Here is a 25,099-nt window from a genome sequence, read left to right on the forward strand (position 1 = left end):
GGATCCCTGGCCTACAGCACCAAAGGTGTTCATCGTTAACTTGGGCCTCCAACCAATCCGGTGTGGAAATCTCATTCTTGGTGATCCATATGTTTGATTTAGCCAAGAATTTAAGCTGGGTGTCCTTCCTGACACAACCCTCCATGTTTATTTGGGTTTGGGACTGGCACTAGGAGTATGCTGGCCTGTGGCCCCCTCTCTGGCTGGTTTCCTCTATCACCACTGTCACACTGTCAAGAATTTCCCATCCAGCACTTAATCTTCTTAGTTCTGTATCAGGTTCAGGGGAAATTCTTTTTTTCAACTGTGCAAACACTGCTGGTTTGTAATATACTTGAGTTATGTGATGCACTGCAAAAATAGCCAACAATTTAAGTAATGTTTATTGTACCATACTGAATGTCAGATGGTACAAATGCATTTCTGTGTGTGTGTGTGTGTGTGTGTGTGTGTGTGTGTGTGTGTGTGTGTGTGTGTGTTTGCATAAGCCTGAAAGTATGTGTGTTCCTGTAAAGTGGTCATCTAAACAAGGTGGTGTGCTGAATGTCTCAATTTAGAAAATGCCTTTTACATTCAGATCTTTCTTCCCTGCTGAGCAGTTCAAATGGGTCACAATGCAATGTCCTCATATTTTTATGATATAGTTGCCAAATGCTATTTCCGTGCAACTACAGGTGCTTTGAAAGCATTTTATAAATGCTATGGGGATGTTTCTTAAATGGCACAACTGTGTCTAGAAAAAAAAACATTTTAGTCCATTATGTCTCTGAAGAGCAGATAGGAAAATAATGAACTAATTCATTAAATACAAAAACAAAAATCATACAGACAATCATCTCTCTCTTTTTAAATAAAACATCTTTGTAAGTGATTTCTGAAGTAGTGCTTTATAAACATTAAACATGGTGGAGGAAAATGAACTACTGCTTTTGAGAGCTTGAAACCTAACTTCAAGCTAGAGGGAGTGCACTGGGAGAAACTGACTGCAAAGCTAAAGGCATGCTTTATTAAACAAAGCAAGTCCAAAGGGTGATAAACAATCCAAACAGAAAAAGCAAGGGAATATTCTAAAAAATAAAAAGTAAATAATGTGGACACAGTCAATCTGACACAGGGAAAGACAAGACACTTGGATAATATATGCACAGACACAGGGTCACAGGTGGAACACATCAATCACCAGAGGGAAAAAGAGAAGGAAAAAAAAACAGACACACACTGGAAAACAAAAAAAAAAAAAAAATAACACAGGAAGCAAGAATAAGGGAAGATGAGGAAACTAACACAAAGACAACAGGATGGCGACACAGACAGGGAAACATCAAAGAGATGTGCAAAAGTCAAACATTAGGGAACACAAAGAAGTGGCTTTATAGCAGAAAAACAAGAACTAACACTATAATTCTTCAAACCAGCACAAGGATTATCCTGTAGAACCAGTGGTCCTGTTGGACTTAGCCACAGACTGTATTTAAAAGACAGATATTATCCACCTAGGCATCAACTTATAGCTTTATAACCACCACATCTTGGTTTTCTGATGTAGGAAGTGGCCATATTTGGATTAAGCAGCTTGGTTACCAAAGTTCATCACAAATAGAAAAGTAACTAATCAGTACAAGTAACAGGCTAGAAAAAATAAATGCATTTTCGTCATCAAAAATGGAGCACAACCCATCTGGAAAGTCTTTACTATTTAATAAGTTATATTATTTGTCAGATATAAGCCTTTTGAAAAAGAAAGTTTTCACAGGACTCCGGCTCAGGGACGAGTTCTTGCCCCAAGTGGAGGAGTTTAAGTATCTCGGGGTCTTGTTCATGAGTGACGGGAGAAAGGAGTGAGAGATCAACAGACGGATCGGTGCTGCTTCTGCATTGATGCGGACACTGCACCGGTCTGTCGTGGTGAAGAGGGAGCTTAGTGTAAAAGCGAAGCTCTCGATTTACCAGTCGATCTGCATTCCTACCCTCACCTGTGGTCACGAGCTTTGGGTAGTGACCGAAAGAATAAGATTACGAATACAAGCGGCAGAAATTAGTTTCCTTCAAAGGGTGGCTGGCCTCTCCCTTAGAGATAAGGTGAAGAGTGCAGTCATCTGGGAGGGGCTCAGAGTAGAGCCGCGGCTCCCCCACATTGAAAGGAGCCAGTTGAGGTGGCTCGGGCATCTGATTAGGATGCCTCCTGGCTGAGGTGTTCCGGGCAGGTCCCACTGGGAGGAGGCCCTGTGGTAGACCCAGGACACGCTGGGGAGATTATATCTTTCGGCTGGCCTGGGAATGCCTTGGGGTCCCTCCAGATGAGCTGGAGGAGGTGGCTGGGGAGAGGGAAACCTGGGCTTCTCTGCTTAGGCTCCTGCCCCCGCGACCCGGCCCCGGATAAGCAGAAGAGAATGGATGGATGGATGGATCACTGGTAGAATGTACAAGTGCTCAAAACATGTAAGCGACCTCATGTAAGAGGACAAACAGCTCCACTTTGATCCTTTGCATGATATTGGCCCTCATTTACTAATATGTGCATGTAAAACATTCTTAACCCTGTCCAAAAAATGAGTTTGCATACAGTCCAGTTTAGTTACTTGAAGTGGTGGTTGAAATCGATGGGATCCATTTTTCAGACAAAGTGGCTGCACCCCTAATAATGCAAACTTTAAGCCTTAACAAAATATAACAGATGGCTTCTATTAAATCCATAGTTACTATTATAACCAGAAACCAAAACCATATGTAACAAAATTCCATCTTTTAGGAACGACTCGCTTTAGAATAGACTTACATGGCAGCTTGAGGAACTCCAGTGACAACTAGCTTCATTTTTCCTGCTACTTCCTGGATCCCACAGAAATCTTGCAGGAGTAGGCATATGAAAATTGCTGCAGGTCCCATGATTTATACAACTCTTTCACCACATAGGCTATGATCATTTTTTTCCCTTGTTCAGTTGCGAATCATTTAAACTCTTCCTGCATTTGATGCAAAGTTTTCTTTAAAGTCCAGAGACAAACCTTTATTGTAATTGTCCATATTACAAAAAAGCCCCCCAAAAAACAATAGGGCTTCTAACAACCACAGACAGTAACAGGTTATATATGTTCTGTACAGCACACCATGCATGCAGTCTTACCTGAGTGGCTAATGCACACACTCATACCCTTGCACACACAAACCAATAGGTGGGTCAAGCATAAGGTGACCTAGCTAAGCAATAGGATGAAATTACAGTTCTTACACAGCCCTTGGCCCTGTGCCTGGTCAAAGTGATTGTCCCTGACACTGTGTAGTTGTGGCCACTCATGTGTGTCTATACAAGAGTGGGTGATTGTTTGTGAGAGTTTGAGAAAAGTGGGAGTGATTCACCTGCATTGAATATCAAGTAAATGAATTATTTTTCCACAGAGGAGAGAAAAAGGAGATGGTGAAATTAATCTGAGGAGCCAGCTGTCTTTGTACCCTGTGCACTTCGCTGATGATGTATTCTCCTGTCGGAAAAGAGGATGAGATGAGTAAGTGAAACCTTCAGTCTTAATGTTCACAACGACGCGATTTGCAGCGGGGATGTTTATTCAGACGGGTAGCAGGTCAAATCAACTCACTTCCCTCAGGTAATTATGTTTGAATTGGGTTTAAAAATAAAAGGATTTGTATTTGTCTGATAAGAGTAGTGGTCTCTTAAACTTACTGCAGTTGAATTAGTGATCATTTTTAGAGAGTCTTCTGTAGAACAACCTAAAGTTTTAAATTAAAGTGCAATAATGTCATTGTTTCTTTTTTCCTTTTTTGCAACCATAATACTTTCACAGTACTATAAATAGTGAAATATGGACCACAGAGAAGAAAAATGCTGATGATACATAATCTTTATACTTTATATTTAGAATCCTATGTGTACTTGCAAGCAGAAACAGGAAATTCAAAGTCACAGCACCATGTCCAAGAGCCAGTATTAAAACTCAACCTCAGTCCTAAAGCAACAGTACTTCAAATGTGCCTGCGCCACTCCGACTCAGGTTTCACGTCTCCAAAATTTGGAAAATGTCAAGTGAGAAAATCTGAATTAACATTAAAAAAAAAAAAATATCATATCAAGCATTAATTACTGAATATTAACTACTTTAAGATTATGAAGCAATAAGTGAGCAGTATAATCTTTCAATAATTCAACACTTGAATTTGTTTTCAGAAGTTACAAATCCAAGGGCCACTCATTTCTCATTCCTCTTTGCTGAATTCCACTATGAGCTTACAAAAAAAAGTGCTTGGATTGACTTTTTCTGTTTGCTGAACTAACTGACAGCATGCTTTTTTTCTACTCTAAATCTGCCAGAACTACATATTTATGGCTACCCCGGCATTTTGCTACCCCCAAACACCAATTGGTTTGAATCGGTGTGGTTTTTGCACAGATTTCCTATGTGGTGTGGGTTTTCTCCAGGTAATCTAGCTTCCTACAACAAACCAAAGACATGCATGAAAATGGCCCCTGGCTCCTTTATTCTGTAGCTTCATTGAACCTTTTCCTGATGAGACTCAATTGCTAGGTTCTTGTTGAATACTAGATGTTGTTCATTCTGTAAATTCAATGTTTGGAAGGATGATAAAATAGCTTCTGAATTATTATTAATATTATCACACTGATTCCCAGTTTGGCAGATAAACAGTTCTTCAAAATGAGAGGCAAAAGCTTTCAGCTGTCATTGTAGTGTTTGTCTCTGTAATGAAGACACTATAAAAACACAGCTTAATGCTAGCTTAATGCTAACATATAATGGAAATTCCCATAGATGTGCTAATCTAATTAAACATTAGGCTTCATGACAGCATCAAGATAGGAGTTCAAAGAACTACTTCATGCCTCTTATTCAACATAAAAACAGAATATACCCAATATTTACAGGCATATATCAGAGTTGTTGTATATCTGGGAGTTGATCACCTGGCACTGCACCGGGCTGAGGTATTATCGGGCTGGGCTGAGAATTTTGCTATCAGAACTGATTGCCACAATTAGCGAGCGGGCACGTCTATTAGCACTAGCAAGCAAATGTCCAATACCCGTTGTGTACTGCTACCTGTCTAATCAGACTCCATTTACTTTCTTTACTGTTTTTGCTATAGAAACTTGGGTTAACAAGTCTGCCTCTTCACCCTATTGGGGTGGTGGAGCAACCGAACATCAGTAGTGGCGGCACAGTTATTATTAATCATTATTAGTATCATATTTAATTATTTATTTAATGTTTAAAAAAAGATATCCTTGGTCATGAAGTCTGGTTTCCTGCTGCTTAAACATGAGCTGCTGGCATGGTCCGCCAGTCCTCCTGTGCTGGCTCACCCATTCTCTCTTTCTCTTCACTCTCTCCTCTGTCTTTTTTTTTTGTGTGTGGGTGTTTGAGTTAACCATACCTTGTCTTTCAGGGGCGGGTCCTACCCCTGCTCCCGACCTGCAGTCAAGCACACCTGGGATTAATGAACTCACCTGTTGGTAATCACTTGATTTGCTGTGTACTCTTTAAGAGAATGGAAGACCTTCAGTCAACGCCTGATTGTTAATCTGGAAACAGTTAATGAAGTTGGCTCCTTCTATCAGAACATTTGCTTGTTATTACTCTGTGCCTTTGCCTCACCTGTTTGTTCTCCTGTGCACAGAAATCAGGCATTGTCTCTGAGTGAGTTACTGAGGGAGCGTTTTCCCTGAGGACAGATTTTATCTGTGGACCTGTCTGTATTGGAGCCTTGGATTTGTTAACTGGAAATCCTTCTGCTGTCAAAACCTTGCCTTTGCTTCATTGTGAATACACCTTTTATTAACTTTTATTCTGAGTCTGCATCTGAATATCTGCACCACAGACTACAACAGGTGTGGGGAATAACTAACCAATAGGTGAATTTATGGTGGCTACATGTGTGCAAGTTGTTGTCAGGACAAAGGGAGGGTGGCATATTAAGGGTTTTTTTGTTTTTTGTTTTTTTATTCTTGAACATCAGACGTGCAATTTCCATCTGATTTTTATGCACTAACTTGTACCATTTTTATACAACTTTATGGTAGAAGTGCCTTTATTTGCACTTGTATACATTGTGGCTTATATACTTACCTTTTAGTCTTAGCTTTGCCTGTTTCGACAGTTACTCTGATCCCTTTGTTTTATTACCTCTGCCAATGAGGTTATGTGATTAGTCAGTTTGTCCCTTTGCTTGTCTCTTTGTTTGCAGGATTATTTAAAGAAGGTATGAGAGGTGCAGCTTAGAATCAGTTCCAAGTTTTATCAAGAAACAACATCAAAGTGTTTTTCATTTAATTATCCAGCTTTTTAGTTGCACATCTGCTACATGGATTGACACCACTTATCATGTTGACGTCTGTCATTTTGGCTCAGATGTCTAGACTACTGGATAGATTGTCATGACATTTGGTTCAGACATTCATGGCCCTAGATGACTGGTTTTTGATAAATGTGGTTATTTTTTTATGCTAATATATCTTTTTATTAATAATAGCTATAGTTTGTGGTTACTGTTAACTAGCAAATATTGGTTGGTGGGTTGGCTTTTAAGCTCGAAAAGCTAGCCAGCCTGCTAAATTTGTACAGTTTAGATATATTTCTATGTTTAAAACCTTCCAGAAGAGGTAGTATGAACCCTTTAAATTCTTGTTATCTGTGTGACACAGTTGTAAGTTTTTCATTATTCCCAGTATATCTTGATGGGTGTGTGACAATCAGGCATAACATTATGACCAACTGCATAATATTGTGTTGGTTCCCCTTTTTTTTGCCAAGACAGCCGTGACCCACTGAGGCATGGACTCCACCAATACCCCTGAAGGTGTTCTATTGTATCTGGCACCAAGATGTTAGTTTGAAATCCAGTACATTGCAAGGTGAGGTCTCCATGGATCAGAGTTGTTTGTCCAGTACATCCCACAGATGCTCAATTGGATTGAGATCTGGGAAATTTGGAGGCCAAGTCAACACCTCAAACTCATTGTTGTGTTCCTCAAACCATTCCTGAACCATTTTCGCTTTTTGGCAGGGCGCATCAGTCATCAGGGAACAACCATGCTTAGGTAGGTGGTACATGTTAAAGTAACATCCACATGCATAGCAGGACCCAAGGTTTCCTAGCAGAACATTGCCCACAGCATCACACTGCCTCCGCCGGCTTGCCTTCTTCCTATAGTGCATTCTGGTACCAGATATTTCCATGGTAAGCGACGCACGTCTACCTAACGGAAAACTTGATTCATCAGACCATCTTTTTTCTTTGCTCCATGGTCCAGCTCTGATGCACACATGCCCATTGTTTGCGCTTTTTCAGCTTTTTATGCAATTTGAGCGACAGCAGCTCATCTGTTGGATCAGACCACACGACTAGTCTTTGCTCCCCATCTGCATCAATGATCCTTGGCCACCCATAACTCTGTCGCTGGTTCACAACTGTTCCTTCTTTGGACCACTTTTAATAGATTCTGGCCACTGCAGACTGGGGGCACTCCAAAAGAGCTCCAGTTTGGGAGATGCTCTGACCCAGTCGTCTAGCAATCACAATTTGGCCCTTGTCAAACTTGCTCGTATCCTTGTTCTTGCCCATTTTTTCTGCGTCTAACACGTGACCTTTTTTTTTTTTAATTATTATTTTTTAGCCTTTTGCAGCTTTATTTGATAATGTTTTGCAGTGGAGAGAGACAGGAAAGCGGGAGGAGAGATGGGGGAAGACACGCAGTAAATGGCAACTAGGTTGGGACTCGAACCTGCGCCGTCTGCACCGCCATGCAGCATATGTGGCACCCTAACACATCAACTTTGAGAACAAAATGTTCACTTGATCCCCAATACTGTACATCCCACCCACTAACAGGTGCCATGATGACGAAATAATGTTATGCTTGATCCGTGTATATATCCTAACTTTACATGTCCACCCTGTTATTTTGAGATCAGCCTTGCTCAGAGCAGTCTACACTCTTATAAATATCAGGAAGAAACATTGTTAACATGCTAATCCAATTTATTTCATGGGTACATTAACTACTTGACAGGTAAATCCCACACAGCTCAATTACAGCTACATTCCGCATGCTTTTATCCAGTTGTATTTACCCTGAGGACACACTGGCCAAGCTGTGGTGTAGCAAATACATAAAAATAATGACAGTTTTGTTCCTTTTTCCATGTGGGTGTTCCCCTGCATACTAAACAGTTTGGTTTAAAGAACTAGAGGGTTGGGGGGGCGGGGGGGTCTCTCTCTTGCTCTTTCCCCAGATTTTATTTTCATGCCTCTGATATTATCTGCTTAACTCATCTAAATAGACCATATTTTTATTGAATAAATTACTTTTTAATTCAATCCTGAGATGGAGATGGCAACATTACTTCAAACATGCTTCGTTGATGTTATATCAATTGTTCATTCAGTGCACACGCAGTGCATTTCACTGTTTTGCCATAATGAATAGCCTTCATCACAAGTGGATGATTTTTTTTTTTTTTAATTTATATTTCTTGAGGTTATAGTTTCAATGCAAGTCCGCTTGAATGGTAAATTAGAGAGTATTTAAATTGGTAGTGTGCTGTATGACATCAGATACAGCATGAAATGGAGGAGCTGGCATGGACGTGGGTTGCAAAGCAGCTTGCAGATCCCCAGTAAGTTCGGGCAGCCAAATAGTTTAAATAGCATGCCCTATATAACATATCTGAAGTGGATGTGTAAAAGGGTAACATTTGATGTGGGCTGGGACTGCAGCTAAGCTTGACTTTAAGGTTTACACAAACAATATGTTCACTTAGTTCTCTATTGTGACCCTCAAAAAGTTTAGTTTAGTGTAGTATAGTATAGTGTCAAAAGGCCAAGGTACTCCGAATGCTGAAATTCTGGGAAAAATATGAGCAAGTGTAACAACGAGACAGACACGCACAATCCAAAAAAGTGAAGCCTGGGTGCCAAGCCAAAAGCACACAGACAAGGAAGAAAAAAGGGCTCTGCACACCAGCAAGGCTCCTGTATAATAATAATAATAGTATTTAATACAAAAAACTTAAACAGGGTAACATTTCAGGCTGAAGTTGCCCTTCCTCAGAAACGTTACTCTCCTTAAGGTTTTTGTATTAAATACTAAAAATATAAGTTTTATTTATATTGTTCCAATAACCTATTAATTTTCTTTTACCATTGAATTAGGGGGACTTATCTCACAATTTGTATTTTTGCACCATGATCATTGTGGTTTCCCCTTTGTCTTTACTTCTTCCCTCCTTGTTGTTTTGGTGGTCTTCAGTGTGGGTGTGCCACTTCCTACTAAATCCTAAGCTACTGGCACACTTATTTTCGATTATACCAGCTCTGATTTCAATCCAGTCTTAGCCATTTTGCTCAGCACAGTTTTGTAATTCTAGTCTGTTTGTTGCTAATGAAAGTAGCTTTTTGTTTATCTACATTTTCTTGTGCCTAAGGGGGTCTGGCTCATCAGAAAGTCTCTCAGGACTCCAACCCAACACATTCTCGCTCCCAGCTTGTCAAATACACTTAGTCAGAAACCTTCTCTTTTTATTGTAATTCAAGGGGTGCTTCTTTGCCTAATTTTCCAATGCATCCAATACTCTATTAATGTCATTTTCTGACCTGCAGGGTACTGCTACAGTATACCATTTTACTAGATGAACTCTTTTTACTGTCTTTAATGTGGACATAGGACTGCTATTTTTACACTATATTACTTTTTTTTTTTATTGACTTACCTTTTCTGTCACTGTGTGGTTAGCAGTTTCTATGCTTGCCATGGTTAGAAGTCTCATGACAGTGACCACTGAAGCTGAGCAGGCTCTGTTATCTACTTTAGTTGACGAGGGATTTCTGTTAAAATTTGTCAACCTGATTGTTGAAAATTTACCCTAAAGTGGGACCTTGTGCATTACAATTTGATGCCTGCTGGTCCCGATTAAGGCCTCAGGCACACACAGGTCCAGAGACCACTTGGCTACCATCCGCCAACTACCAGTCCCAAGGGAAAAATGCTTGTTCCCCAACCAGTTGCCAAGTAGTTGCTATTAGTGAGCTTGGTTGCAAAGACAGTGCTGAATTGAAAATCTTGTGATTGCTTTGGTCATCAGCAAATTGCCTTGTTTGCTTGTAGTTTGCATGAAAGATGTCAGCTTTTCTGGGAACACCTGGGCAGCTTTTTACTAAGTAAAATGCAAACCATAAATGGAGAACTTCTCCATTTATGGTCTACTTAACACTTTTCACAGTTTCACTACCACTCGGTGAATAATTGGTAAGTGTCTGCAGACAAGCTGACATCGTCAGTGCAAACTATGAGCAACTGGTCAAGGAATACTCATTTTTCCCTAGCAATCTGTGGCTGCCAAGGCGTCGCCAACCAGTCTCTAGGCCTGTGTGACTGAGGCCTAAGCTGGTATGTGACAACTTGGGAAATAGAACAGAATCCACACGCTCTCAGTTCTACTTGCTCCCCATGTAATAGCTAAATAAACCTATAATAGCAGTAAATATAATTTGTAGCACTGGTCTTATATTTGATTTAACAAATTTCGTGTAGCATGGGTTGCATCCACGGCTTTGGCTAGAACAGTTTTGTCCTTTTGGATAAAACAAATTGGAATGGGCTTTCCTATATACAAAAGACTTAATTGAAAGAATAATTTCCAAAAATCTGTATTATGTGTGAGATAATACATTTTTAGACAGTTCAAAGATTATTTATTCCTTATTTTTTGTACCTTAATACATAATACTCAATTAAGCATGGCTATCATATGGTATACTTGTCACTTGATTTAGAGCCAATTGTCCCTTTTAAAAGGTCTGTATCTCATTTGCATTGACCTGTTCCTCCGTGAGTATGCTCAGCAGGGAGTCAGCAGGAAGCACAGACGAGCCAAAGGAGGCAGTCATTTGAATGCCTGCATGAAATTAGTCAGGTGTTGGCACTGCATGGAGCATATCAATAGCAGCCCCCCCTTCCGCCACCACCAGCACTACCCCTCTATCCCACCACCCCCACCTTCCTCTCCTCAGTAATGTGAAGGAAACAAATGCATCTCACTAAAGACTCATCATTCCACCCAGATGATGTTTGTTGAAAGCCTAATGACTGTGTCTGTTAGCGCATGCGCGATCGCGTCTGGCTGTGTCAAATTCAACCTGTCTAAATTTAGTTTGCTCCTTTCAAAATCGACTATGTGCTGAACCAAACACAGTGCAGGCGCCTTTCCCACATCCTTCAAGGCACATTTCAAGCTATTAGCCACACTCTAAATAAGAAAATAAAAGGCAACATTGGCACCTTCATAAGTTCTATATTTTCGGCCTGTATGTGAACCCACAAGTGTTTCATCTTTTTTTTTGTGTGTGTCCGCTTTTGAAGTGGAAGTCTTTTATCCTCGTGTTCAGCTGTGTGTATATGTACATGGCAGCAGGTTTTTACAATAATGACTAATGACTATTTTTACTTTGTTTGCCTTTAATTTGAATCGTGACCCCTGAGTTTCAGTTGCTGGGAGTATTCTCCCTACAGCACTATTTTCTAAGACACCACAAATTATACACATTTTAGTGGTTTTTAATATATATGAACATTCAAGTGTGTGTATACCAAAATAAAAAGTAATTTGTTAGTATATTTATTTTGGCTTGCATTTAACCTGGCAAGTTCTGATATTGCCAAATAGGTGTTGTTGACACCCCTAGGACAACAACTGACTCAACAAATGAGTGTTTCTGATGTCATCACAGAGAGAGAGCCCTAATGCAGATGCCAGCAAGAAGGCTATGTGTATGGCCTTAAAAACACAAATTACTTTCACATTTACTCAATAGTTTAAACTGGTATGCTACTACAGCTGTATTATGATGTGATATCATAATGAATATTAGCTTGTTAGACTGTCTTTTTTTTTCTACCATGGAATCATGGTAATAATTAGATTTTTTTTTTAACCCTAGCTCTCAAGGTTGCTTGTAGCATTTTCAATTAAGATCTCAGTCACACAGGCCTAGAAGCTGGTCAGCTACCATATGGCAATCCCCAGTTGCAAGGGAAAAGTGTGCCTTCTAGTATGAAATCGGTCACAAAGAGGTGTACAGTGGCTGCAAACACTAAATGGTAGTGAAACTGAAAAGTGCTATCCAAAAAATGGAGACCGTCCAAGGTCAAAGTTGCACCTTTTGAAACATGTTGGCTTCAGTGGTCAGCGCAACTTTTACTTTGAAGGCAAATGTTCTCCATTTCTGGTTTGCGTCACACTTTTTCAAGTTTTACTACAACTCAGAGTAAAATGTCAAGTTTGCAGACAAGTCAGTATCTTTCCTGCAATCTGCAATCTGCTAGCAACCAACACAATCACAAGCACCCTCGTAGCCACCGCTTTATACACCCAGCGTTGCAGCAGTTACTCGCAACCAGTCGGGGAATGTTCATTTTTCCATTGTGACTGGTGGTTGTCAGATGGTTATTAACTGGAATCCTGTGTGACTGAGGCCTAAACTGCTGGATGCATTATTACCTTGAGCCCCACTAAGCTAATGCCACCTCACATCCATGGTAGAAAAAGGCTAATCTACAAAACAATCATGCTATTTAATATCATGTCAATAAAGCTGTAGTTAAAGCTCATATGTTGGTCTTAACTCATAATTTGCACTTTTTAGACAGCCATACTTGATTAGCCTTTCAGCCACATCAACTTTGTGGCATACTGTAAAAACAGATAAGTCAAATATGTATACCTTTATAATATTTTGCATTATGCAAAGGTCATACAGGCCATTTGAAACTGGTTTTAAGGACACAATTTCAGGTCAGTATTTCCTGTAATTTTAAACACTATCATCTAAAGTTTATAGACGAGAACACAGAGTACAGAGTATTTCCTGAGACACTTAAAAGTCAAGAAAAATTGATTTTCAAAAGACAGAGGGAGGCTTGTTGACAACAGCTGGCAGACAACGATGCATCTCTTGAAAGTCTTCATCTCAGGGCTGATAGATGATAGCAAGAGATGGAGGGGGTCTGCGTAGCAGCTACTCTCATTTTTATCCTCATCTTAAAAAAAAAAAATAAAATCTAAACATCTCCATTTGCTTCCTTTAATGCAACAGTGAGCACGTTCCTCAGTTCACCAAAGCACTTTGGGGGGTCACATGAAGACTATGTGTCAGCTATAGACAATATAGATTTCTGCTGTATTTTAAAATTGTAGAAGAAATGTGACCGTCATATGTGGGGTATTCTCGCGGCCCCTACGGAGGAAAAATATCTGGAACAAAACTGTGTATATTTTTAATAGCTTTATCGGAAGCTTAATGGCAATATCATCTGGAAACCTACTGAGCCTCCTAATTGAAACCATTACAAGTCTGTCATGAAACCAGTGCCGTCAAATACAACAACAACAGAAAACAGAGACATTGAAACCACCAGAAACAACCCCTGCAAGGCCATCCAACACATAATGGAAACAATAAAAAAAATGTGTCACTGAATGCATAACAGCAATTTCCTATAAAAGATGATTGACAGACATTTTTAGATATTCTCCCTTATGCTGGATTTAAAAGTAATGACTCTGCTTCTTTTCTTAACACTGTAACAAACAGTGTCAATAATTGTGGTTGGCACCAATGAGTCAATCGCGTATACCACACTCCAGAGTCCATATCTATACGTATCATTTCTGACTTGTGTAAAATCCATAGAGCATCCTGCATGTATAAAATTCATTTCTTTTGACTGAGCAGGATTGTCAGAATGGAGCGAGAAAGTCACCTGTAATAATCATTCTGCTGGGAATTGAGTGAATGATGGATAGCAGCTCTGAGAACTTGTCTAAAAATATAGCTCTGTGTTTGGGTGGGCTGCCGAGTGTAAATGCTCTCACACGGGGTTTGCACCTCGATAAAAACCAGGATGTTTCAAGGATGAAGGTTCACTAAGTAAATGAGAGAATATGAAGTCATGGATGTGCTTTTTTTTTAAAAAAAAGAAAAAGAAAAAGAAAATGCTGTTTAGAAAACTAAAAAAATTAAAGTGAAAATTAATTTTCAGAGCAACTGAAAACCAGCCTAGAGTATTATGGTGATGTTTCTTCCTGCAGACCAAGTAGCTTTCACAGTTTTCCCTTTGGGTTATTTGCATTAGTATCAATTAATCCCATGAAAGAAAGGAAAACCAACAAAGTGACTGATTATTTTATTTCTCCCCCCTCTGTTGTGTTTAAGCCCAACAGTTCTGATTATAGATTAAACCAATTTATAGCATCATCTCTAGCTACACAGGAGTAAGCAGTGCATGTTTTGGGCTATTTTGAGTCAGACGATGCTGGTTGTGCAAGGGGAGTCTTCCTATTGAAAGGGAGCTCTTCCTCCACATTGCTCATACTGTTGTGGACTGCTGGATCCTCACTGAAATTTTGCAGGGTGTTTCAAGGGTTTTTAAGGTGCTTTAAAGTGCAGAGAGAGGATTTGTTGTGAACTGGTGCTTTATCAAAAAATAAATCTAAAGCGACAATTTTTGGTAAATGTCTGTGCATGCAACCAAAGGTGACGAACCAAAGGAATTTAAATTTCCCTTCCTTTAGATCCTGCACAGTCATATGCAGATATTTCTTTATTGTAATTATAACTTTGAATATGAGAGGTGTGCAACAAACATCAAAGTCCTAACAAACAAAGAAACAGAAATTTGCAGACTGCAGTGATATACACAACGACTCCCAACCGAGCGCCTTTGTGCGTGTGGTGAGGATTCAGAGAAAGTGGTCAGGCAGGCAGGGACCCTAAGGGAATCAGTAATTACAGTGGACAGACTGTGCAGTTGGCCTGTTTCTGTCCGTTGTGCCAGCACGGCTGTTGAGCAACAGAAGAGACGTGCGGCTTTAAAAGAAAAACACCTTCTCAGTCTCAATCACCTTCTTTCTCATTCTTTAATTAGGAACGACCTTGGTCAATAAATAAATGGCTCACTGACCTCACCATCATCGACCCATCTTTTAAGTGCAAAGTCACAGTTTGCCTCACTGCTTTTTTGCATCATGTCATAGTAAAATGGACCCTTTCATGGCAGGGGATGTATAATGGTGAGCGATTGAGCCTCTAATAGCATTACATTAGGCCAAGCAGAGGGCTGCATTACAGTATGTCATTGTAGTTAATGGCCAACTGCATGCATGGCTCATTCAAGTTAAAACCATTTTTAAAGTTCATTCCATCTGCCTCTCTTTCTCTACAGCTATGTCTAATCCCTTAATGCTGCTTTATTTGACTTTTAAAATATCCTGAGCAGCAGCAGTTTGTCTGCCCAGACTATTTAATTCATGGGACAGAAATGTTTTTGATGCTTTGGTCATGTTATGGTGTACTCAAAGTGGACCTTTTTTTTTTTTTTTTTAAACACACACTTGTGGCTACTGCATGCTGTGTGCGGTAGATCCCAGTTCTAAAGATGGATTTTGTTAACTAAATTGCTCTTGGATTACATCTCAAGGCAGCGGATTCAGAAAACCCTCCCCCAACTGCAGTGTAAATTATACAAATACATCTTGAACTATAATTCCAAATACTTTTAACTGTAGCAGGTTTTCAAAAAAAGCATGATCAGTCAACATCAATCAACTGATTTGTTCCTGATTCTAGTTTGTTACTTTCTGCAAAGCACCAATAGATTTAGGTAAAATAAGCTGGATTTAATCAGCCAGGATCATTGCACACACTTGTAGTTATTGATTAGGGCAGGAAACTCCAAAGTGTAGGCCCTGTGACAGCTCTGCGGGCGGGGTGCAAGAAGTCATTTACAGCAAATAAATTTTTGTTTTATATTGTCAGCAAATATATAAACATTCAAGAAAGAAATGGAAAGTTGTCCTTCGTTTTCACTTTCGTCCCACAGTATTCTTTAATTTTCTACCTGAAAATCAGCTCACCTTAGGTTTTGTCTGTAGTGGGAAGAAAGTTGTCCCATATTTGGGAAATTCTTTATCCAGCCATTTCCACAAAGAGACCATATGTGCAAGAGTGGTATAACTGCCTATATAGAGCAGTTCCTTTTGCCATAATACTGCAGTCAGTACTACGAGTGAAATAATCAAGTAGCTCGAAATCTTGTTCACAAATTATGGGAAGGTTCTGTACAAATTGGTATTGCATCAGCAGTAATGAGGAGCTATGTGCACCATTGTGCTAAGTGGGGACGCGGGCCAGAAAGTATTTCCAGTTGCTTTATCAGCTCTGATTAGTGAATGAAAGAATATGATTGTGGATAAAAGCGGCTGATATGAGCTTCCTCTGTAGGGTGGTTGGCTTGAAATAGGGCTAGAGGTTTGTACACCTGGATGGAGGCTGGAGTAAAGCCGCTCCTCCTTCACGTTCAAAGGAGCCAGCGGAGGACTTTCAGGCATCTAATCATTGATTCCTCCAGGGTGTGTTCTCTCGGAAGTTTGTTACTGTGGAATAGGACGGCTAGAATACCCTGCCAGCTTGCCCCCACTATGACCTTACTTCAAATAAGCAGACAAACATGGATGGATCAATCAATCCTGGGACAGCCCTTTAAAACAAAAAAAACACTGGGACCATGAATGGTTCATTTAACCAAACTTCATTAGGATTTCAAGACCATCCTGTGTATGTTTCAGGAATCATTTAACACTTTTAATAAGAACTTCCTCTGGTCATGGTCTTGAAATATTCTCGACTCCACTCCGTGGCTCTCTATCAGTCTTGCCAGCAGGCCTCAGACTGTGACAGAGTGTAGTGCTGTCCTATGTTTGTCCCTCACTCTCCGCCTCTGTTCTTGTAATTACCTCTCCACCGCGATCCCTTAATACCTCCAAGTGGGCAAAGACACCTCCAGGGTGTCCGTAAATGTGTTTTGTACGCACGCTCATATGTATGTGCATATGGCTGCCCATTCCCAATGGAGCTGAATGGTGTGTGTGTGTGTGTCTGTGTATAAGGTGTAAATTTGTGTGCATATGCTGATCCTCTGGGGCCTTTTGTGCGCTGGATAAATAATGATGAATTACAGATTGATTACCCAGGAGTGAAAGCTCTGGTATTAAACTTATTATAAAAGGCTGCAACCTGTGAGCTGTGCGTGTGTTTGCACAGGAGAACGCCCTTAGCTTCTGTTTTGCTCATAATTAAAGGAGTAATATTTCTGGGTCATAAACATAAGGATTGGCAGCATGGGTTTTTAAACTATATTGATTGCGTATAGTTTGCGCATTCGGCTGAGGCAGCAGCAGCTTTACAAGACGTCAATATTTTACCTGTATACTTCACACAGACACAATGACTAGGTGGTCAAGTAGATGCAGCTTTTATGGCCAATGCAGAGTAATAACCTGTGTGGACCTGCATTTTGCAAAATGAGCTATGTGTTGTTTTTATGTTTGGACACATTGGTGAATTACACAATTGAGCCCTTGAGAGCCTGTTTAAAGTAGCATAGTGTGAAGTTTAAATAGAAAAGGCAATTTATGAGAAATACTCTCTCTGACTGCAAATGCATGCTGCTGTAGCTGCCACACTCCTCTGGCAACTGGTGTTCACTGATTGTTAGCTCTTACACCAATTACGCCCTTTATTCCTGGTGCAGAAATCTAGAAGATTTCTGCAGGATGAGATCAGGCTTCAGGTGAGGAGGAAGAGGAGGTAGAAATGAAGGAGGAGAGAGCAGCGGTGGACCAGGCAGACGTAGAAGAGGAGGAGAAAGAGATAATGAGAAGGAGATGATGAAAGGATAAATGTATAAATCCTAAACGGTCATATATAGTGTGATAGGGCTATTTGTGATATTTAGCTTAAAACTAACTCATAATTGACACTTCAGTTATTTTTCTTTTTTCGGTTAAAATTTAGGGGGTTTAAAGTGTTCATCAAATTCCCACTTTCTTTTGGGATTCTCAGGAATCTGGAACATTCTAACTGAACTCTGTTGGGGGTATAGAGGGTTAAGGAAAATCTAATTTCTTTCTCAAGTAAAAGCTGCAGGTCTCGTTCCCAACAGTGGTGTGACATAACTCTGAGAGTGAGAGGTGTATTGGTCCACTGTGACTGGAAGTCACATTGAAGAAGCAGCTTTAAAGGAAACCATTCGATCTACATTCATCACCTGCTTTATAACTAAAAGGACTTTAATTGCAGACATGTGGCCATAAAAGGGTTTTTTACAGGTCACTCTTGGTTTCAGGGTTAGGACCTCAGTAGGAACTATAAGGAGGTGCATTCACAAAAGCTACTTGAGATATTTGGACTTACTAGAATCTCACTCTGGATGCCCGACTCTGGAAGTACTCTTTGAACTCTCAACTTTGAACACACTGGAGGGATTACATATCCTATCAGGACCGGGAAAGCCTCAGGGTCCCCCAGAAAGAGCTGCAGCATGTGCCCGGGGAGGATGACCTTGCCTCGCCTGGTGCCTCTGCTGATAAAGATGGATACAAGGATAAAGATCACACTCCCACTTTGAGCTGCTGCCTCTGAACTTTGTCCAGGAGGGGGTTTGGATCTGATGGTCTCTTGTAAGATTAAAGTGGAATATTTATTTGACATTTCCAAGCAATCACTTTAATGTGCCCCATTAAGCAGTCTGTTGTTTGGTATTTTATCTCTGGCTTGTTTTAATAAATGACAGAATGCTTTTGTTTTTTCCGTGCTGCAATTGCTGTGCAGCATATTTCACATAATAAGTTACGGTTGGGGAAAATGCATCTTCATATGACTCAGGCCTTAGAGGGAGAATGAAATATTAATTTACAACAATAATAATTTAAAAAAAACAAAAACAAAACAAATAATCAGTGTAACAAAACAGTAACGACATTACGCCAGGCTCAGCATGGAGAGAAAGTGTTCCTGTGGTGACAATATATATATATATATATATATATATATATATATATATATACACACCATTCAGATATCATTATTGTAAATTTGAGAGCCTTCATACATTCACACAGTGAATATGTGTCTCGTATACTTGTCAAGGCCTCCATGCCCAATTGAAAAGCCTGGCTTAAAGTCTTTTTTTAATCCACTACTTCACACTCGTTTACTGGTCAACATTTCTTAAATGTTCTGCTACCCTGCTGTATCCACAACTGGAAAAACAACAGATAATGCACCTTTATAGCAACCTCAACATAACAATCTGCAGCAATAATTCCCAAGTTTACTTCACATCTCCGTTTCAGATCACTCACACCAAGTCCAGTTAGCCAAACCAACAACATTTACCAGCATTAAATTTAATCAAATTTAATCAAGTGGAAGTTAAAAGCTCAGTAAGTGGATTAGCCTCCATCTTTAGCTTTTATTTGCACTGCACTTGTTTTATTCATGCCATTCTCTCCATTCTTTTCAGTATCACCAGCCTGATACTTCGAATTCTAATTGCCTTGATGTTGGTGGATGCTTTAAAAAGAAAACCAGTTGCTTGTGGCAGGATAGAACTTGAAATTGTTTTTTTTTTTTCTGCAGATATCCAACTAAAGGAATTCAAAAAGCAATCAGGAAAAACAAAACTTGGGGTAAAAACTTAGGTAGATACAAAGAATGACACTGCACGGGAGGTAGGTAACCTGACAAACTGGCAACAGAAAAACTAATTGGCTAACTGAACACAGGTTCAACTAACATCAGCTGAAGGGGGAAACGGCAAAGGCAGGAAATAAAAAGACAAGAAAAACCTATAAAATAAGAAAGGAATTGAATGAAACCCTGATAGGTAAAATAAAAAATTCCAATGACAGGACAGAAGGCGTGGAAGAAACATAGAAGAAAACAGAGGTGTACCACAAAGACCTTGACACAAGGACTCAAGGATATTTTAAGATGGATTTAAAGAGGGGGGATGTTTGTTATTATTCCCAACGCTTTTTTGTGTATGTCTTTCATTTCTCTCATAGCCCCAGTTGTGGTTAACATGAGGGAAACAGTAGTCACACCAAAGCGAATGGATACTATAAAATGGTTTTGTCGTCATTGGGGTGGTAAAACAATCATTTAAAGAGGCATCAGAATCGTTGCGTCCTCGAAGCTTCTTCACACATGACACTGAATTAGCAACTGTGGGTGGAAGTTACCGTTTGCCATTCTCAACATAACGATAGCTGGAAAAAAAATAAATATGAAAGACTTTCTGGTTCATTTGCAACGTCCATTGTGCAGAATTGCTGGTTTTGTACTCATCACACCGCGCTACACAGATCTTATCCAATTATATATTGTATACAAGTGATTTTCACATATGGCATCTTCAGAAACATCTGCTTATGAGACACGGAGAGACGCACTGCCTATGAGACAGTCTGCGAAGTAGAGCACAAATTCACATTTTAATTCCTGCAATTTGTAAACTATTTTGCAAACACCCAATTAATGTGTTTTTTTGTTCCTGGGTACACCTTGGCACATGAAACCTTGCAAATAGTTTGTTCATTCTTGGCATATGTTTTATTTTTCAGCAGGTTCTTCTTGCCAAACAATTTGCAGATTTTGTTGCCAGCACACCTGCAAATTGGGCACTCGGTGGCCTCTTTGAAACACTTGCTTCCTCATGTTGCTTTGAAAAGTGACATTAAAGAAGCTGTTGTCAAACCCCTTTTAATCAAGCGTGTAGTGCTGACTAGCATTCAAATTAATGACTCTCCTGTGCATTTTTGGTAGTGATTTATTTGCCTCAAAGCTGAAATCCCACCTTTCATGTGACATTTCCTTAATTGTGTCCACTTCTTACACACCGCTTAGTGTTTGTGTGATGCTGGGTTGTGAATTGAGTTTTACATGCTTTAATTTCTCTGATGCTGAATAGGGGGAAAAAAAATCTTTTTTTTCCCCCCTTCTTTTTTCCATAAAATACTTATTCATTGGAGCCAGAGAGGACAGCAGGCAGAATAGCCTCCCTGAAGCATTTCTCTTCATTGTAACAGTACAAATGACACTTAGGAAACAGTGATGTAGAAATACAAAAGAGAAGCAAAAGGCTGTAACCGTCATAAACCTAAAGATGATCAGTCTTTCATAACCCATGGGGACCTTGGGCCTCCTTAGGCTGTAATGATCATCACCACCAAGATACCAACATTGTGATTCTTTTCTAATTTAGCACAATAACCGATACTGCAACTGAAAACAAATGGCATTTTCAAAAGCTTCAAATTGTTTTATGAGGTCTAACCAAGGAGTGCCAACTAAACTGTAGCTGGAGTTAGAGTTAAAATGTTAAATGTTATGCAGGTCATCATCCACCCCTGAGATGAAAATTTTAAAAACAAAAAGGTATCAAAAAGTATCAGAAAAGAATCACACACACATACTTGCAAAATCTTTTTTTTTTTTGGCACCAAAATGTGAATAATTTAGTATTTTCTGAAACTGGATGGAAACAACTAACAACATATAATAAAAACAAAATCCTCAACACTTTATTTTATTCTAGCTGAGTTTAATGTTATTCTTTACTTTTTTTAAATTCTGATCTTAAAAGACAAATGATGCCATATTTGGCTACGATACACTAATTTCCAGCCCTGAGAGAGGTAAACACAATTTAGATAGATCCTATAAATATATTAAATTCAAGCTAAAAGATGCTGCATCTGAAAGATATAACCAGCAATTTCATTAGGTACAATGTGCTAGTACAGGGCAAACACATGTTTGCCTACAGAACTGCATTAATTCCAGTTGACATAGATTGAACAAGATGCTGGAAAAATTCCTCAGACATTTTGGTCCAAATTTATATGATAGCATCACACAGTTGTTGCAGATTTGTTGGTTGCACATCCATGATGTGACTCTCCTGTTCCACCACATCCCAAAGGTGCTCTGTTGGATTAAGATCTGTGGAGACTGTGGAGACCATTTGAATACAGTGAAGTCACTGCCATGCTTGTGACATGGTGAGTTATCCAGCTGGAGGCAGCTATCTACTGTGGTCATAAAGGGCTGGCCACGGTCAGGACCAACACTCGAGTAGGCGGTTGCATTTCAACAATGCTGACTAGGAACTGACCACCACTGCAATGGCACCACCAGCCTGAACCTTTCATAGTTGTGGCTGTAGCTCAGGAGGTAGAGCAGGTCACCTCCTATTCAGAAGACTGGTGATTTGATCCCTGGCTGCTCCAGTCTGCATACCAAAGTATCCTTGGGCAAGATGCTGAAGTTGTTGGCAGATGCATTCATTGGAGTGTGAATGTTAGACAGAAAGCACTTAGGTGTAGAAAGAAGTGCATGTGTGAACGAGGCATGTTCTAAGTGCTCAACATAGAGTAGAAAAGAGTTATATAAGAACCAGTCCATAGATAGACATACTTTCTTTATCCCCCAGGAGAAATTACTGAGCAGAACTGATATATACAAATACAGATAAATACAAATCAAGATAATTAACCAAAATGAATGATAGAGCCAAATTCCGACCCCCATCTGATTGCAGCAGAAATCAAGACTCATCAGACAAGGCAACGTTTTCCAACCTTGTCTGGTCCATTTTGGTGAGCCTGTGTGAATCATAATCTCAGTTTCCTGTACTTAGCTGACAGTGCCGACACTCCATGTAATCTTCTGCTGCAGCAGCCCATCTGCGTCACAGTTCGATGTGTTGTGCATTTAGAAATGAGTGATTATTCTAGTTATTGTTGCCTTCCCATTAGCTCAAAGCAGTCTAGCCAATTTCCTCTGATCTCTGGCAACAACAAGACATTTTCATCCAGAGATTGGCTGCTCACTGGACATTCTTTTCCAGACCATTCTCTGTAAACTTTAGATATGGTTGTGCAGGAAAATCCCATTAGCTCAGCTTAAAGTCAGTTAACTCACCTTCTTCCCAATTCTAATTCTCAGTGAACTCCAGCAGGTCGTTCTGACCATCTCGAGATGGCTAAATGCACTGAGCTGCTGCCGTGTGATTGGCTGATTAGACATTTGTGTTACTGAGCAGCTGAACAGGTGTACTGCACCTGCTAACAAAGAGGCCAGTGAGTGCAAACTGGAACAATAGTGTATGGTTTCCATGAATCCCTGTGCTATAGCTGGACTTGCCTAATAGCACACCATTTGGGAACCAATGTTTGAAATACGGATTCAGCGGATTCACACAGCTCCTGTTTGATCAACTGCAAGCAAAGTTGAGCCCAGTGAAGCCGGCCTCCTGCTGCCGTGTCAAACTCAGGTAAAGAGAGCTTAGACATCTTTGTGCCCAAAACTGTGTTGGTTTGGTAGCATTAGCAGCTTTCTACTAAGCCCAGTGAGTGTGTAACCACTGATAGCTCCTGTTTCTCATTTCTCGATGTTTGAACATTATTATTTTTGCTCCATTTAATCTCATGTTAGCGATATCATAGCAGAAAGGAAGCAGCAATGTCAGACGAAACAGAATTCTCACAGCACGAGTAAAGACTAAGAAATGATGGTATTGTGAGTTCAAAGAGGAAATGCACCAGCACAATTAACAGCTTCATTTAGTTTGTAAATTAATTGTGAAATTAGTCCATTATGAAATCAAGCATGTTCTTTATCAGTTAAGGTGCTGTCAAATAGCAAGCACTTATCACTGCACCTGCTGGTTGCTGCCATCCACCTTCGCTAATCTCATCACTTTATTAAATGGGGGTTGTAGCTGAAAATAAATTACATGGCATGACATAAGTTTGGGATTTATTATCATTAGAATTATTTAATTACTCGCCCTAGATGATTGAACTTTGAACCTGACACTTGCATACAGGTTAAATTAATTCTTGCATTCCTTCCTTTGTGTCATCACGTAAACAGCTCACCGCTTCCTATTTCAGGGGTCACGTCAACATTTTCTGTTCTATGCATTTTGATAGCGTTACCAGTTAGGCAACAAAACTGCTTAGATTTAAAAAGATGATCTCAGTTTGGGTTACAATTTAAAACAAGAATCTGTGTGTGTCAAACTTACACTAAAGGTAATCCAGTGCACAACTAGTCCAGTACCCACCAATGGGTTCAAACATTAAAAAAAAGGGTTAACAATTTATAAAATTGCTTTTACTCATGAACATAAGGTTATACACATAAACATAGGTTGTGCTTCTATGTATGAACTCATGTTCATGAATAAATACAGTGTAGCCAGTTTTAATCAGAATGGGGTTTGTGTCCAACCCAGTGAAACAAACTATTTTGTTACACAAAGGCCGTCACTGATTTCAGTTTGCACAAATCAGTGGTGGCTGATTTGAATGCAATATCTGTGACACAGAGGGAAGGATCAATGTGATTATTTGGCAGAAAACAAATGCCCTGTGTCAGTGTGTTCTCACATTCAAGTGAAAGGATTAGTTTCTGCCAACTCCATAGGTCTGCCAAATTAACAGAAACCTATTATTGTCTGCTTTTTATCCTAATGATTGAAAGCAACAGAGTGTTTAGTGCTCTCATCCCATAAATTTATCTCATTTTTACCTCTCACTGGCCTATTTGACTTTCATTGTTTATTTGGCACGGTGCTTCAACTGGTTTGACTACAAAGCTTTGATATTTACTGTGACTGCTACTACCTTTCTCCCCCTTTAGGTATTTGTAATTTTTTTTTTCCTAGACCTAAACCAACCAATTTATTCAGAAAGTAAATTTCTTTTTTCAGGTGAGCCTAGATGACTACAGAGATGTTATACTGACTAGAAACAGGGTCAGTTTGAGAGTTCCATCAACTATTTATCTCTTTTGATAATTATTGCTGCTAAGGGATGATTCACATTTATCAACATTTTCCAAAGCGTACGACGGGGGGGGGGGGGGGGGGGGGGGGGGGTTAACACCCAACGTACGCTTTTCAAATAGTTAGAAAATGTCGGTCGGTCTATGTAATTTGAGCGCTTCCTGATCCACACTCCAGTCCAGTAGGTGGCGGTAATGCACCTCTTAGCTGGTTTGCCAACGCTAGTAAAACTACTAGAACAAGAAGAAGTAATTTGAGCGCTGCTGCCGGACCGCCAATACCTGAGGGAGCCACACCACTGCACCACTGCGTGGTTTGCAGCAGCGATATGGCCTCCTGTCTGGCAGATCAGTTCAAAAGCCTCATTGAATTCTCAAA

Source organism: Archocentrus centrarchus, chromosome 2 (genome assembly GCF_007364275.1).
Source record: "Archocentrus centrarchus isolate MPI-CPG fArcCen1 chromosome 2, fArcCen1, whole genome shotgun sequence".
NCBI lineage: Eukaryota > Metazoa > Chordata > Actinopteri > Cichliformes > Cichlidae > Archocentrus > Archocentrus centrarchus.